The sequence below is a fragment of the Elephas maximus genome, chromosome 5, assembly GCF_024166365.1.
Source record: "Elephas maximus indicus isolate mEleMax1 chromosome 5, mEleMax1 primary haplotype, whole genome shotgun sequence".
In the NCBI taxonomy this organism is placed as follows: domain Eukaryota; kingdom Metazoa; phylum Chordata; class Mammalia; order Proboscidea; family Elephantidae; genus Elephas; species Elephas maximus.
The window spans coordinates 119,881,852-119,895,283 of NC_064823.1; the positions used below are offsets into that span (position 1 = coordinate 119,881,852).

General features: G+C 37.1%; 1 protein-coding gene across 1 annotated transcript in view; it reads right to left on the bottom strand.

Annotated features, from left to right (window-relative positions):
* The window catches only part of NSUN7 (NOP2/Sun RNA methyltransferase family member 7), a 70,393-nt gene that overhangs the window by 37,185 nt on the left and 19,776 nt on the right, over nucleotides 1–13,432 (bottom strand). The gene's annotated exons all lie outside the window — the stretch shown is intronic.

The window sequence follows — 13,432 nt, forward strand, 5'->3', positions numbered from 1 at the left end:
TTTAAATATCTTCTACATAAAATATAATTTAAATTTCCCGTTCTGAACTTCAGGTTCAACTTATAGCAGCACAATATGGTGGGGGGAATGGGCTTTGGAGACAGAAAGGCCTGAATTTCACTCCTGACATCATTATTTACTAGCTATTAAAAAAAAAAAATTTTTTTCATGTGGCTTAATCTCTCAAAACCTGAATTTCCTAATAATGCCTGCCTTATGTAATTATGGTAAAGATTGAAATAAAGTAATTAAGCTTAGCATAGTGCTGGCTTACAGTAAATGCTCAATATTTATCATTTCTTTGTCACATTTTTTATTTCCTTATGTATTCCACCTTCCCTATAAAAAGGGGTTCCAGTATCATTTCTGAGGTACAGTCTAAAGTGCTGAACCCATACAAACTGATGTAAAATATGATCCATATGCTCAGGGACCCTATAATTTAACAAAGTCTGCTTTCTGTCAAGTTACAATTATCTGTACTTCTATCTTAAGAACAATCCTTCCTCCTCTGCAGTGGCTCCCATTCCCCTCACCTACTAAGGAATCAATGTGTCTAATCTATTCTTGAGATGGTCTCTAAATTCAGGTGGTATATACTTAGGGTCGTACTTTGTCTCTCATGGACTTGTTTTAATTTTCTTCAGCTTCATCTTGAACTTGCATATGAGCAATTGATGGTCTGTTCCACAGTTGGCCCCTGGCCTTCTTCTGACTGATGATATTGAACTTCTCCATCATCTCTTTCCACAGATGTAGTCGATTTGATTCCTGTGTTCCATCCGGTGAGGTCCACGTGTTCACTTGCCGTTTACATTCCTGAGAAAAGGTATTTGCAATAAAGAAGTCATCGGTCTTGCAAAATTCTATCATTCGATCTCCAGCATCATTTCTATCACCAAAGCCATATTTTCCAACTACCTTCTTCATTTCCAACTTTTGCATTCCAATCCACAGTAATTATCAATGCATCCTGATTTCATGTTCAATCAATTTCAGCTGCACAAACCACTTGGCCTTAGTGGTTTGTGCATAAATTTGAGTAATAGTCATATTAACTGGTCTTCCTTGTGTTGTTGTTCTTAGGTGCCATCGAGTCGGTTCCGACTTATAGGGACCCTATGCACAACAGAATGAAACACCACCTGGTCCTGTGCCATCCTTACAGTCGTTGTTATGCTTGAGCTCATTGTTGCAGCCACTGTGTCAATCCACCTTGTTGAGGGTCTTCCTCTTTTCCGCTAACCCTGTACTCTGCCAAGCATGATGTCCTTCTCCAGGGACTGATCACTCCTGATAACATGTCCAAAGTATGTAAGACGCAGTCTCGCCATCCTTGCTTCTAAGGAGCATTCTGGTTGTACTTCTTCTAAGACAGGTTTGTTCATTCTTTTGGCAGTCCATGGTATATTCAATATTCTTCACCAACACCACAATTCAAAGGCATCAACTCTTCTTCGGTCTTCCTTATTCATCATCCAGCTTTCACATGCATATGATGCGATTGAAAATACCATGGCTTGGGTCAGCCGCACCTTGGTCTTCAGGGTGACATCTTTGCTCTTCAACAGTTTAAAGAGGTCCTTTGCAGCAGATTTGCCCAATGCAATATGTCTTTTGATTTCTTGACTGCTGCCTCCATGGCCGTTGATTGTGGATCCAAGTAAAATGAAATCCTTGACAACTTCAATCTTTTCTCCGTTTATCATGATATTGTTTATTGGTCCAGTTGTGAGGATTTTTGTTTTCTTTATGTTGAGGTGTAATAGAGAAGGATTCCATGGGGAAAATATTAAATGATGCGGGAAGCATCAAAAGAAGATGGAAGGAATACACAGAGTCATTATACCAAAAAGAATTAGTCGGTATTCAACTATTTCAAGAGGTGGCATATGATCAGGAACTGATGGTACTGAAGGAAGAAGTCCAAGCTACTCTGAAGGCATTGGTGAAAAACAAGGCTCCAGGAACTGATGGAGTATCAATTGAGATGTTTCAACAAACAGATGCAGGGCCGGAGGTGCTCACTCATCTATGCCAAGAAATATGGAAGACAGCTTCCTGGCCAACTGATTGGAAGAGATCCATATTTATGCCTATTCCCAAGAAAGGTGATCCAACCGAATGTGGAAATTATAGAATATGATTGATATCACACGCAAGCAAAATTCTGCTGCAGATCATTCAAAAACGGCTGCAGCAGTATATCCAGGGAACTGCCAGAAATTCAGGCTGGTTTCAGAAGTGCACGTGGAACCAGGGATATCATTGCTGATGTCAGATGGATCCTGGCTGAAAGCAGGGAATACCAGAAGGATGTTTACCTGTGTTTTATTGATTATGCAAAGGCATTTGACTGTGTGGATCACAACAAACTATGGATAACACTGTGAAGAATGGGAATTCCAGGACACTTGTGTTCATGAGGAACCTTTACATAGATCAAGAGGCAGTTGTTCGGACAGAACAAGGGGATACTGATTGGTCTTCCTTGTAGGCGAATGGATATTATCCTATCGCTGACAGCGCTGTACATCAGGATAGATCTTGAAATGTTCTTTTTGATGATGCATGCAATGCCATTCCTCTTCAATTTGCCATTCCCAGCACATGACTGTCTGGTTGAAAATGACCAATGCCAGTCTATTTCAGCTCACTAAAGGCCTAGGATATCGATCCTTATGCATTCCATTTCATTTTTGAGGACTTCCAATTTTCCTAGATTCATACCTTGTACATTCCACATTCCGGTTATTAATGGGTGTTTGAAGCTGTTTCTTCTCATTTTGAGTCATGCCACATCAGCAAATGAAGGTCCCGAAAGCTTGACTCCATCCCTGTCATTAAAGTCAACTCTACTTTGAGGAGGCAGCAAAGACCAGATGAGTCATGGAATGACATCACAGACATCATATAAGAAGAAAGAAAGAGGTCATTAAAAAGACAGGAAAGAAAGAAAATACCAAAATTGATGTCAGAAAAGACTCTGAAACTTGCTCTTGAATGTCAAGTAGCTAAAATGAACAGAAGAACTGATAAAGTAAAAGAAGTGAACAGAAGATTTCGAAGGGCAGCTCGAGAAGACAAAGTAAAGTATTATAATGAAATGGCAAAGACCTGGAGTTGGAAAACCAAAAGGGAAGAACACACTCAGCATTTCTCAAGCTGAAAGATCTGAAGAAAAAAATCAAGTCTCGAGTTGCAATAGTGAAGGATTCTATGAGCAAAATACTGAATGACACAGGAAGCATCAAAAGAAGATAGAAGGAATAACAGTCACTGTATGAAAAAGAATTGGTTGAAGTTCAACCATTTCAGGAGGTAGTATGTGATCAAGAACTGATAGTACTGAAGGAAGAAGTCCAAACTGCACTGAAAAAAATTTTTTAATTTTATTTATTTATTTATTTTTGAAGGCACTGGCAAAAAACAAGGCTCCAGGAGTCATTCCAGAAATTACCCCAACCACCCTCTTTTGCCTGATCAATATTTCCCCTCTTCCTATTACCTTCTCTTTTCAAATTGTTTTTTTAAAAATCAGGTGAGTTTTTTTTTTTTCTCTTTCCATTTTTAACTTTTATAGGAAAAATTCAATTGTGGTACAAATTTCCCAGTAGTCTCACACATGTAATGGTGGTTTTCATTTGTCTTAATCAGGATCTAGATAAAATATATACATTGCAGGTGGTTGATAAGTCTTATTTTAAATGTCTTTTTATCTATAGGTGCTCCCTCCATTTTTTCTTACAATTTATTTCCTAATGAAACTTGGTTAATGGTACTAGTTTCCCAGAGTTTGCATTTTGCCGATTGCTTCCTTAGGGTGCAGTTTAACAAGTTCCTCTTTTATACTTCCAAAAATTGGCAGTTGGATTTTTAGAAACTTAGATTTAAGTTCCTTTTTTCTTTTTCCTTCCTTCTTTTTTCCCCCCCAGGAGGGACAAACCTACTTCGTAGGCAGTGTCACATTCTTCCATTAAATTGACTTTGTGATATCAAGAACTACATGATTGTTTTGGTTGTTCTTGGTCCCTTGCATTTCCATGTGTACTTTAGGATAAGCTCAAAAATTTCTGCCAAAAAAATAAAGCCAGCTGAGATTTTTACAGGGATTGCATTAAATCTGTAGATTAATTTGGAGAGTATCACCATCTTAACAATATTAAATCTTCTGATCCATGAACATGAAATGTCTTTCTTTTTATTCAAGTTTTCTTTTATTTCAGTCCTCCAGCTCTTTTCTTCTTCAGTAATGTGTTGGGTATTCTGGACCTTTTGCCTTACCATATATAAACTTCAGAATTGGTTTGTCAATATCCACAAAATAAAATGCTGGGGTTCTGATTCAGATTGTGTTGAATCTATAGACCCAGTTGGGAAGAACTGACATCTTAATAAATGTATGTCTTCCACTTCATAAAAACAGAATGTTTCTCCATTTATTTAGATCTTCTGTGATTTCTTTCATCAAATATTTGTAGTTTTCCTCAAACAGATCTTGTATATGTTTCGTTAGATTTATACCTAAGTATTACATTTCTTTGGAGCTAATATAAATGGCACTGTGTTTTTAATATCAAAGTCCAATTGTTCATTGCTGGTGTATAAGAAACCAGTTGACTTTTGTGTATTAACCTTGTATCCTGCAACCTTGCTATCATCACTGACTAGTTCCAGGAGGTTTTTGTTTTGTTTTGTTGTCAATTCTTTGGTTCTTCTTTAATTTTTTTAAATAATGTTTTGTAGTTTTAATGTATAAGAGTTGACTTCTTTTACTAAATTTATTATTTTATTTATTTTGTTAAATAGATTTTTTCCCATTTCGTTTGCAAATTGTTCATCACTGTTGTTATACTCAGTCAGTTCCGACTCATGGTAACCTTATGTACATGTGCCTATTTCATGATCTTTGATATACTGGCACCTATTGTTGCAGCTACTGTGTCAATTCATTTCATTGAGGGTCTCCCTCGTTTTTAGTGACCCTCTGTTTTACCAAACATGATGTCCTTTTCTAGTGATTGTTCTTTCCTGATGATGTACCCAAAATAAGCAAGACAAAGTTTTGCCATACTTGTAAGGAGCATTCTGGCCGATACAACCAGAATGTTCACAGCGAATATATAGAAATAAAATTGATTTTTGTATACTGTCCATGTATCAATGGACAAATGAGCCAACTTTGTGGTATTCCTTTATTGGTTCTAATAATTTTTCATGAATCCCTTAGTATTTTCTAAACCCAAGATCATGTCATCTGTTGGTTCTGGTCAATTTAGTCTTTAAATACTTTGAGACCACATTATTAGGTACACACGTTTGGCTTTTTTTTTTTTGTTGTTAGTAAGAGAAATATTTATTTTCACAAATATTTAAAATTTCAGCTACCTTTGAGCCACAGAAAGAGCAGACTGTTCGTGTATATATTTTATACAAACATAAAACACTAACTTATTTTTAGTTCATTAGTTCAGCTCACTGCAAATAAAGTCAGGGGAAATCACTTAAAGGCAATTCTGCTGGCATCTGCAGAAAAACATAATGGACAGTGATTATCTAAACAGAGTCCAAAATCCACTTATAAGGGTAGATAGGCCAGAAGAGTCAGGGGCAGATAGAGGGGCCATAGTGTCACTAATACAATGGACTTCAAACAGAAAAACTGAACTATCAGGTGGAATGCATCCACAACAAACTCCAGCTAGAAAGATAATTATTATGTAGCTCGGACATTGATAATGGGTTAAAAGATTGGTGGATTATTGCACACGTACAAATCTTAATGCATACATTCAGCACTTTTTAGGTACACACATTTTAAAAAATGTTTTATTTTCCTGATGAATTGAACATTTCATAATTATAAAAGTCTCTATCTCTAGTGATGTTTCTTAACTTAAATCTGCTTTGCCTGTAGCTCTTTTGTTAATATTTGTATTGCATAGTTTTTCCGTCCATTTAAGTTTTTTTTAATTGTGCTTTAAGTGAAAGTTTACAGTTCAAGTTTCTCATACAAAAATTAAACATACATTGTTATGTGACCTTAACTGCTCTCCCTACAATGTGGTGGCACACTCTTCCTTTCCACCCTGTATATCCTGGGTCCATCCAACCACTTCCTGTTCCCTTTTGCCTTCTCATCTCACCTCCAGTCAGGAGCTGCCCATTGAGTCTCCTGTATCTACTTGAACTAAGAAGCACACTCTTCATGAGTATCATTTTATGTCTTATAGTCCAGTCTAATCTCTGCCTGAAGAGTTGACTTCGGGAATTGTTTTAGTTTTGGGCTAAGAGAGAGTCCGGGGCCTATGTCTTCTGGGGCTGCTTCAGTCTCAGTCAGGCCGTTAAGTTTGGGTTTTTTTAATGAGAATTTGAGTTCTGCACCACACTTTTCTCCTGCTCTGTCAGGGGCTCTCTGTTGTGTCCCTGTCAGGGGGGTCAGTGGTGGTAGCCAGGCACCATCTAGTTCTTCTGGTCTCAGGCTGATGTAGTTTCTTATTTATGTGGCTTTTTCTGTCTCTTGGGCTCATATTTTCCTGTGTCTTTTGGTGTTCTTCATTCTCCTTTGCTCCAAGTGGGTTAGGGCCAATTGATGCATCTCAGATGGCTACTTGCTAGCTTTTAAGACCCCAGATGCTACTCACCAAAGTGGGATGCAGAGCATTTTCTTAATAAACTTTGTTATGCCAATTGACCTAGCTATCCCCTGAAACCATGGCCTCCAGATTCCCAGCCCCATTTAAGATTTTTTGTATCCTTAAGTAGTATCTCTTGTCAATAGTATATACTTGATTTTTATAAATCTAGTCTTGATGCTCTTTATCTTTTACTTCAAGTGTTTTGTCCATTTATATTTAGTGTGCTTACTGATTTATTTTGGTTTAATCTACCATCCTATTTGCTATCTGTCATTTTCTATATTCCTTTTTTCTGCCTTTTCACCATTTTTTAGATTGGTACTTTTAATATTCCATTCCCCTCCCCCTTAGCTATTAGTTACATATTCTTTTATTATTCTTTTATCGATTACCCCAGAAATTATAACACATACAACTACTTAATATAATTTACTACTTTTGTCACTTTCTTGACAAAGCAAAGACCATACAACACATGAATTTCATTCCCCTCTCTCCCAAAGTATGTACCATTATTGTAATTTAATTACATATAATACACATATTTTTAACCTCAGAAGACATTAGTTTACCACCCCATGAGACACTAGATTATAATTATTTAGATTTACCTATATATTTTACATTTTCCATTGTTATTTCTTCCAGCATAACCAACTTCTGTATGCAATAATATTCCTTCTACCCGAACCATAATCCTTAGTGTCTCTTTTACTGTGTCTACTAGTGAGAAACTCTCAGATTTTGTTTGAGGATAATTTTATTTCATTTCATTTTAAAGGTTATTTTTTGCTGGATATAGAAACCTAGCCTAGCGGCTTCTTTCAGCACTATGAAGATATTCTTTAATAGTTTTCTGGCTTCAATTGTTTCTGCTTAAGTTTTCAGTCTTATTTTTATTCCCTTGAAGGTAATTTGCCTGTTATTTCTATCTGCTTTTAAAATTTCTCTTTGTCTGTGGTATTCAGAAGTTATGCTTTGATGTGCCTAAGTAAGTTTTCTGTATATTTATCTTTTCTAGAGTTTATCGGATTCTTACATTTATAGTTTTGTGTCTTTCATTCATTTTGGAAAATTCCCAGCCTGAAATTCATCAAATATTAATTCATTCCAATTCCTTTTCTCCTATCTTTCTGAGATTCCAATTAGAACATATATGAAATCACTGGATCTTATGTGTGTCTTGTGATCTCTTCTATATTATCCATCCTTTTGTCTCCCCTGCTTCAAGCTGAATATTTTCTTTTGGCCTGTCTGTTCACTTATTCTTTCTTTAGCTGTGCGTAATCTACGGTTTTAAACCTATTAATTTTATTTCTTAATTTCATGTATTTTATTTTTCAGTTCTAGAATTTTCTCTTGCCTCTTTTTAATTGTAGTTTCTGTTCTCTGATGAAATTCTAAAACTTGAGCACATTAATCACAGTTATTTTAAAGTCTACATTAGTATCAGTAAGGTTCTCCAAAGCAACAGAGTCAATGTATTTATTTTAAGGAAATGACTCACATGACTGTGGAGGCTGACAAGTCTAAAATGTATAGGACAGGCTGGACACAGATAGGAGTCAAGCCTGCAGTCTTGAGGCAGAATTTCTTCGTCCCTCAAAAAGCTCACTTCGAAGACTTAACACTAAAAAAAAACTACTACTGCTAAATGTATTTCAAAGTATACAAAATGACAGAATACTCCCTAACTCATTCTATGAAGCTACCATATCCCTGATACCAAAACGAGCTAAAAAAAAAAAAAAGACAATACAAAAAAAGAAAATTACAGACCTACATCCCTCATGAACATAGATGCAAAAATCCTCAACAAAATTCTAGCCAACAGAATTCAACAACATATCAAAAACATAAACCACCACGACCAAGTGGGATTTATACCAGGTATGCAAGGATGGTTCAGTATTAGAAAAACAGTTAATGTAATCCATCATATAAATAAAAGACAAGAACCACATGATTTTATCAATTGATGCAGGAAAGGCATTTGACAAAGTTCAACACCCATTCATGATAAAAACTCTCAACAAAATAGGAATAGAAGGAAAATTCCTCAACATAATAAAGAATTTTTTTTTTTTTTTATAATAAAGGGCATTTATACAAAACCAACAGCCAACATCATCCTTAATGGAGAGATTCTAAAAACATTCCCTTTAAGAACAGGAACCAGACATAGATGCCCCTTATCACCACTCTCATTCAACATTGTGCCGGAGGTCCTACCCAGAGCAATTAGGCTGGATAAAAAAATAAAGGGCATCCAGATTGGTAAGGAAGAAGTAAAAGTACTTCTGTTTGCAGATGACATGATCTTATACACTGAAAACCCTAAAGAATCCTAAAAAAAACTACTGAAACTAATAGAAGAGTTCAGCAAAGTATCAGGTTACAAGATAAACATATAAAAATCAGCTGGATTCTTCTATGCCAACAAAAAGAACATCGAAGAGGAAATCACCAAATTAATACTATTCACAGTAGCCCCAAAGAAGATAAAATAATTAGAAATAAATCTAACCAGAGACGTAAAAGACCTATACAAAGAAAACTACAAAGTACTACTGCAAGAAACCAAAATGGACCTACGTAAGTGGAAAAACATACCTTGCTCATGGAAAGGAAGACTTAACATTGTAAAAATGTCTATTCTACCAAAAGCCATCTATACATACAACGCAATTCCGATCCAAATTCCAATGACATTTTTTAATGAGATGGAGAAAAAAATCACCAACTTCATATGGAAGGGAAAGAAGCCCCGGATAAGTAAAGCATTACTGAAAAAGAAGAAGAAAGTGGGAGGCCTCACTCTACCTGATTTTAGAAACTATTATACCGCCACAATAGTTAAAACACCCTGGTACTGGTACAACAACAGACACATAGACCAATGGAACAGAATTGAGAATCCAGATATAAATCCATCCACATATGAGCAGGTGGTATTTGACAAAGGCCCAGTGTCAGTTAATTGGGGAAAAGATAGTCTTTTTAACAAATGGTGCTGGCATAATTGAATATCCATTTGCAAAAAAATGAAACAGGACCCATACCTCACACCATGCACAAAAACTAACTCCAAATGAATCAAAGACCTAAACATAAAGTCTAAAACGATAAAGATCACAGAAGAAAAAATAGGGACAACTTTAGGAGCCCTAACACATGGCATAAACAAAATACAAAACATTACTAAAAATGCCAAAGAGAAACCAGGTACCTGGGAGCTAATAAAAATCAAACGCCTATGCTCATCTGAAGACTCCACCAAAAGAGTAAAAAGACCACCTACAGACTGGGAAAAAATTTTCAGCTATGACATCTTCGACCAGCACCTGATCTCTAAAATCTACATAATTCTGCTAAAACTCAACCACAAAAAGACAAACAACACAATTAAAAAATGGGCAAAGGATATGAACATACACTTCACTAGAGAAGACATTCAGGTGGCTAACAGATACATGAGGAAACGCTCTCGATCATTACCCATTGCGGTTGTTGTGTTGTTAGGTGCCGCTGAGTTGGTTCCAACTCACAGTGACCCTATGCACAATAAAATGAAACAATGCCCGGTCCTGAGCCATCCTTACAATCGTTGTTATGCTTGAGCTCACTGTTGCAGCTACTGTGTCAATCCACCTCGTTGAGGGTCTTCCTCATTTCCGCCGACCCTGTACTCTGCCAAGCATGATGTCCTTCTCCAGGGACTGATCCCTCCTGACAACATGTCCAAAGTATGTAAGATGCAGTCTCCCCATCCTTGCTTCTAAGGAGCATTCTGGTTGTACTTCTTCTAAGACAGATTTGTTCGTTCTTTTGGCAGTCCGTGGTATATTCAATATTCTTTGCCAACACCACAATTCAAAGGCGTCAATTGTTCTTCGGTCTTCCTTACTCACTGTCCAGCTTTCACATGTGTATGATGCGATTGAAAATACCATGGCTTGGGTCAGGTGCACCTTAGTCTTCAAGGTGACATCTTTGCTTTTCAACAGTTTAAAGAGGTCTTTCGCAGCTGATTTACCCAGTGCAACGTGTCTTTTGATTTCTTGACTGCTGCTTCCATGGCTGTTGATTGTGGATCCAAGTGAAATGAAATCCCTGACAACTTCAATTTTTTCTCCATTTATTATGATGTTGCTCATTGGTCCAGTTGTGAGGATTTTTGTTTTCTTTGTGTTGAGGTGCAATCCATACTGAAGGCTGGGGTCTTTGATCTTCATTAGTAAGTGCTTCAAGTCCTCTTCACTTTCAGCAACCAAGGTTGTGTCATCTGCATAACGCAGGTTGTTAATGAATCTTCCTCCAATCCTGATACCCCATTCTTCTTCATATAGTCCAGCTTCTTGGATTATTTGTTCAGCATACGGATTGAATAGGTATGGTGAAAGAATACAACCCTGACGCACACCTTTCCTGACTTTAAACCAATCAGTATCCCCTTGTTTTGTCTGAACAACTGCCTTTTGATCTATGTAAAGGTTCCTCATGAGCACAATTAAGTGTTCTGGAATTCCCATTCTTCACAATGTTATCCATAATTTGTTATGATCCACACAGTCGAATGCCTTTGCATAGTCAATAAAACACAGGTAAACATCCTCCTGGTATTCTCTGCTTTTAGCCAGGATCCATTTAACATCAGCAATGATATCCCTGGTTCCACATCCTCTTCTGAAACTGGCTTGAATTTCTAGCAGTTCCCTGTCGATATGAGAAGAAACAGCTGCAAACATCCATTAACAATCAGAACCTGGAATGTACGAAGTGTGAATCTAGGAAAATTGGAAATCGTCAAAAATGAAATGGAACGCATAAACAGGGATATTCTAGGCATTAGTGAGCGGAAATGGACTGGTATTGGCCATTTTGAATCAGACAATCATATAGTCTACTTTGCTGGGAATGACAACTTGAAGAGGAATGGTGTTGCATTCATCGTCAAAAAAAAAGTTTCAAGATCTATCCTGAAGTACAGTGCTGTCAGTGATAGGATAATATCCATACACCTACAAGGAAGACCAGTTAATATGACTATTATTCAAATTTATGAACCAACCACTAGGGCCAAAGATGAAGAAATAGAAGATTTTTATCAGTTGCTGCAGTCTGAAATCCACCCAACATGCAGTCAAGATGCATTGATAATTACTGATGATTGTAATGTGAAAGCTGGAAACAAAGAAGAAGGATCTGCAGTTGGAAAATACGGCCTTGGTGATAGAAACTATGCTGGAGATCGAATGATAGAATTTTGCAAGACCGACTTCATTGCAAATACCTTCTCTTACCAACATAAATGGAGACTACACCCATGGACCTCACCAGATGGAACACAAGGAAATCAAATTGACGACGTCTGTGGAAAGAGACAGTGGAAAAGCTCAATATCATCAGTCAGGACAAGGCCAGGGGCCGACTGTGGAACAGACTATCAATCGCTCGCATGCAAGTTCAAGCTAAAACTGAAGAAAATCAGAGCAAGTCCACGAGAGACAAAATATGACCTTGAGTACATCCCACCTGAATTTAGAGACCATCTGAAGAATAGATTTGATGCACTGAACACTAGTGACCGAATACCAGACGAGTTGTGGAATGACATCAAGGACTTCATCCATGAAGAAAGCAAGAGATCACTGAAAAGGCAAGAAAGAAAGAAAAGATCAAGATAGATGTCAGAGGAGACGCTGAAACTTGCTCTTGAACGTTAAGCAGCTAAAGCAAAAGGAAGAATTGAGGAAGTAAAAGAACTGAACAGAAGATTTCAGAGGGCGTCTCGAGAAGACAAAGTATTACGATGACACGCGCAAAGAGCTGGAGATGGAAAACCAAAAGGGAAGAACATGCTCGGCATTTCTCAAGCTGAAAGAACTGAAGAAAAAATTCAAGCCTCGAGTTGCAGTAGTGAAGGATTCTATGGGAAAAATATTAAACGACGCTGAAACCATCAAAAGAAGATGGAAGGAATACACAGAGTCATTATACCAAAAAGAATTAGTCTATGTTTAACCATTTCAAGAGGTGGCATACAATTGGGAACCAATGGTACTGAAGGAAGAAGTCCAAGCTGCTCTGAAGGCATTAGACATTAGAGAAATGCAAATCAAAACTACGATGAGATTCCATCTCACTCCAGCAAGGCTGGCATTAATCCAAAAACACACAAAATAATAAATGTTAGGTTGTGGAGAGATTGGAACACTTATACACTGCTGGTGGGAATGTAAAATGGTACAACTACTTTGCAAATTGATTTGGCGCTCCTTTAAAAAGCTAGAAATAGAACTACCATATGACCCAGCAATCCCACTCCTTGGAATATACCCTAGAGAATTAAGAGCCTTTACACGAACAGATATAGGCACAACCATGTTTACTGCAGCACTGTTTACAACAGCAAAAAGATGGAAGCAACGAAGATGCCCATCAATGGATCCATGGATAAATAAATTATGGTATATTCACACAATGGAATACTACGCATCAATAAAGAACAGTGATGAATCTGTGAAACATTTCATAACATGGAGGAACTTGGAAGACATTATGCTGAGTGAAATTAGTCAGTTGCAAAAGGACAAATAATGTATAAAACCACTGTTATAATATCTTGAGAAATAGTTTAAACTGAGAAGAACGCATTCTTTTGTGGTTACGAGAGGGGGGAGGGAGGGAGGGGTGGGAGAGGGATATTTACTAATTAGATAGTAGATAAGAACTACTTTAGGTAAAGGGAAGGACAACACTCAATACAGGGGAGGTCAGCACAACTGGACTAA